This window comes from Chinchilla lanigera, unplaced genomic scaffold, assembly GCF_000276665.1.
Source record: "Chinchilla lanigera isolate Chin_1 unplaced genomic scaffold, ChiLan1.0 scaffold00077, whole genome shotgun sequence".
In the NCBI taxonomy this organism is placed as follows: domain Eukaryota; kingdom Metazoa; phylum Chordata; class Mammalia; order Rodentia; family Chinchillidae; genus Chinchilla; species Chinchilla lanigera.
In genome coordinates, this window is record NW_004955478.1 from 10,423,983 (window position 1) to 10,428,687 (window position 4,705).

A 4,705-nucleotide genomic window follows, 5' to 3' on the forward strand; every position below is an offset into this window, starting at 1 on the left:
GGCTGCTGCGCTGACCCCCTTCCCCGCGCCCGGCTTGCGGCAGTCCGCGGGGCGCGCCCGCGACAGCGGTGGCCTCGGTCGCTCGGGGAGAATCGGGGCGGGGGTGGGAGCAGCCTCCCGCCTCCCTCCGGGCTCGAGGCCGGAGCCAGGAGCGTCCGAGGAGCCCGGGGACTGGGCGGGGGCGCAGGGGGGTGTACGAGAGCAAGACCGTTGGGGGCGGGGACCGGGGCGCTCGCCGCACAGCGAGCCGCCGCGGAAACCTGCGGAAGCGGGGAGCTGCGCCGGGGCAGTTCCCCCGCTGCCGCCGGCAGGGAGCCCTCCGCCGCCCCCGCTGCAGCCAGCCGGCCGGGTCCCCGGCGCGTTTGGCGCTGACACTCCCAGCGCGTGCCGAGACACCAAGGCTCCGCGGAAGGGGCCCTTATTCGTGCGTTTGGTTCGTTCGTTCATTCATTCACCTTACAGATTGAGCACTTGCCCAATTTGGCCCAGGAAAGGGCCTAGAAACCCTCAGGTGAAGCGGAGACGGCAGTGCCCGGCAAGACTAGGAAGCACCTGGACTAGGCAGAACCAAAAACCCGGCGCGCACTGCGCTACGGCGCGGTAAAGCAGCCGGGAACCCGGCCCGCAGGACGTCGAGCCACAGCGCCGCCTCTCGGCCGAGCGCTCTGGACAGGGGTGGGCTGTCCCGCCAGGCCTAGGGGTTTTCCTTTGGCCTGGCTCTCCAGCGCTCTACCTCATTCCAGCTGCGGGAAGAAGCTCCCGCCTCTTCTAGCCCTCTTAGGTGGACAGAACTTTTGACTTGCTTCTCCTTCCTTCCTGAGCCAGAGCTGGAAAGGGCCCAATTGGGAAATTTTCGCCCGACAGATCCTAGGTGCAGAGACCCCAGAATATGCCCTGGATTATGTGCCCTGCCATGCCCACCCCTCCTCCCTCCACCCTCTCCTGGGCACATGGTGCAGGAGCTAGTGCACTCCTGGGTTCCCACTGGTCTTCATCGGAACCGGAGTTATTGCAGGAGGTCATGGGATCCAACTCAGTTTATTGTCAGGAAACAGGCACTCAGAGAGGTAACGACCTATCCAAAGTCCTGTAAGTGGTGAATGTAGCCCTTCGCTTCCAGCTTCCCCCCTCAGAGTGCTTGGAAGTCTGGGCCCTAATAGGGCTTGGGACGGTGAAATGGGAGGGGTGTAGACCAGGAAGCCAGCTGGCATACTGGGTTAGCCACACGGGGAGGTACTTTCTAGCTGGTGCACACCATCCCTGCGTCTTGCAAAACCCCATTAGGCTGGTGCCCTAGAGCTTGTCGTGCTGAGTGAAGCACTGACTTATGCCAATCAACCCCAGAAGAGATGGACGTGCCAAGCAGATCACCAATCTACTGTTCTCAACAAAAATTAAACACAGGGTAGTCTGGAGTCGGACTGGGTCTGAGTCTTCGCTCTTTCACTTACAAGTTGTATAACCTTGGGAAATTATTTAACAGTGCCTCAATGTTCTCATCTGTAAAATGAGCACACTAAAACCTGCTCCTAGGTTACTGGGGGGAATGTTGGTAAAGGGCTTGGCTTGGTGCCTGGCGTACATCCAGGGCTTCATGAGGGTTAATGAACTATGAGTTGCCTTACTGTCTTCGTCAAGATGGAGTGAGCCAGGTACAAGCGTGTGGGCAGATTGGTCCCTTCCTCTAAGCGGTTGTCTGTGGGAAGCAGATTTCTTGACTAGAAGGTCACAGCAGCTCGGTGGATTGTGCGATCCGAGGAGAGGAAGCTGGCTGGTCCTCAGGGAGGTTTGCCAGGCCCTGTCCAGACCTGCACCCCACCCCGGGCTGGAACATGTTCTCCCGGGACCAGACATCTCCACACTGTGTACTTCTCTCTGATTCTGAGTCCCTCTGCTTGATAAACACCAAGAAATCTTGCCTCTTAGGGCCCATCCTCCTCCCCTTGACCTGTTCTTTAAATATGTTAATGCCATTGATTCACTGTAATCAAGTCTTGCTCTTTCTGCATTAATTGGGCTGGAAGTCAGAGCTTCTATCTGCCCGAAGAGGACTCTGCAACTCACGCATTTCACCCATCTGTGTGACTTGCCTGACCTAACCCCCCAGGTGGGGGAGGGGGCTTAGCATCCCTCCACAACCTGTGTATTTATAATTTTGCCCTTGACATACACAGCGGGTTATGAGAGCCTCTGGTTTAACAGCCCTCTGCAAAAGATTCCGTATCCCCTTTCATTTGTCCTGAAAGTGCATCTTTCACCTTCAAGGACCTGGCTGTCATCTGCTTGGCTTGGTGAAGGAGCTGGTGTCAACCCCAGCCCTCTCTAGGCTTCAGTGCTCCGGCCCTGCAGTCCGACGGCTTAGGGTGGTCTCCCTGGGCTGCCTCTCCACGCCCTCCTCCGGACAGGGCTGGCTCCACTGAGCATTCCTTCACCCAGCCTGGCCCCTCTGAAATTTTCTTTGGGTCCATCCCTCCCTTCCCTTCTTCCCTTCCTGTCTAGGCCAGACCAGAATCAGCTTCCCCTCATTTAATCCGCCATTTTGGAAGAAAAGAAAAAAGAACCAGGAATAAAAGACAACGGCATGTCCTTCCAAGCAGTCAGAGGGACAGATGTGACAGCAAGCCACAGTGGTGGGCCCTGGGGGGTGGGATGAGTATGTATCACCTGCCTGAGGGGTTCGGTTAGCTTTGCCATTAGCACTCCAGTGCAGAAGCATGTTCTGGACCCTGCTTTTCAGAGTTTGTGGCAAAGAGACAATTCTTTATTTTAAAATTTGTAGTCTGTCACTGCTGATGCCACTGCAAAATACAGTGGGAATGAATTAGTAGGAAGTGGAAAAATGCACACAAAATAAATGCCCAGTTAAAAATGAGTAGATCCAGTGGACCTAAAACTACTTTGTTAGCTTGTTTTAACTTTCTAAATGGTCACTTTGAATTTCCACACTGCCCTGCTGACGGACTGGCAACAGATAATGCGCAGAGAGGTGTCAGCCTGCAGAGCACGCCAGCCATAGAACTAGTCCAAGAGTAGGAAGCCAGAAAAATGGCCTCCTAGAAGGAGTAGCTTTCAAATCCCGTTAAAATTGGAGACTATAGTGTTAATCACTCCACTCAGTCAACAAGCATTTAATGAGCAGCAACTATGTGCCAGTCACTGCTGGATGCTGAGGCTAATAATGATTAATATCACAAGGTCTCAGCCCGCAAGAGATTCACAGCCTGGAGTGGGAGACAGCCGCTTTGATAAATAATTAAAAGCTAGCGCAATTAGGTCAACAATAGACCAGCACTGCGGGCATGGAGGCAGGAATATCAATTTTGCCTGGAGCCAGCAGGGAAGGTTGTATCAAGGAAGTGAGACTGATGCTGGGGTCTGGAGGGAGGAGGAGGAGGAGGCACCTGTCCAATCCTGTATGTCCAGCCTGCACTCAGTATATGAATTGAGATGTGTAAAGTATTTAGCATGGTGCAGCACCTAGTCAGTGTTTCAAATGTATCTGCTGTTTTTATCATTACATACTGCAAACTGTCATCATTGTTATCCACCCAGACCTATTCAACACTGCCCAGCTCAGCTGGTAGAAGGAGGTCATCTGGCTTTGACTCCACCCCTTGTCAGAGGAACAATGTTTCTGGAAGGGACGGGCTGGGAGTTTGGTACTGAAGTCAGTGAACCTGGACAGGCGAAGACTGGAGGCGGAAAGGTCCCTTAGAGACACAGCCTGAGGAGTGACTGCAGTGCAGAGAAGGGTCTGTTTGACGGGACAAGAGCTGAGGGTGGAGGGGCTGCTTGAGGTTCAGCCATGTGGGAGGTTTTCTGGCCCTTGGATAAGAGGCTTGGCATTATTCCTTCTCTCATCTACAGCAACAGATAGTAATGATAATTAGAATTTGTGCGGCAGCTTGTACTGCGTAGCTCTTTTGCAAACATTTTCTCATTTAATCCTTGTGATAGTCCTGTAACCTAGGCGTTAATGGCTTCCCGTTACAGATGCGGATGCCAAGATCAGAGGCTGACACTTTGCCCAAGGTCACACAGCTGGCCTCAACAGAGAAGGAGTAGAGATGCACGGCCCTGACTCCCACTCCGGATACTTCCCAGTGCGCCGTGGAGAGGTGACCCAAGCCCCGGCCTTCAGGGAGCTGCACTGTCACATATGACCTGGAAGAGGCCCCGGCTCTGGGAAAGCGATGTTCTGGGGTGGGCCTTTCCTTCTTTCTTTTCCTAGCTGTTGGGCAGAGGGAGGAGTGGACAGCACTTGGCAGTGGCAGTGGGCAAGGGAGGATGCTCAGCCCGGAGGGCTCCTCCCCCTGCTCTCCCCAAGACTGAGTCTGTATCAGTCAATGGCAAGGGCACTTGCCCTGGCACAATTGCCATATTTTTACATTTATTAAATGTGGTCAAGAGGTCCAGCGATGCTTGTTGTTTTAAGGAAAACTTTCAAAAGATGCATTGAACTAAGAAGACTTGGGTGGATGCAAAGACATCTTGGGAATATTCTGGAAGTAAAAAGAGATCAGAGGTTCTAGCCAGAAGTGCAGTCCCCTAACATAACAGGAAGGGCACATACCCTCTTAGTTTAGAAATCACAGCTTTCAGGGGACTATGCTAGGGTAGGTTAGTCCCCCCATAGGAAGCTTGTGTTGTAATATTTAAACACATTTTGGGGTGTCACCACTGGGAGAGTGTTACTGACATCTAG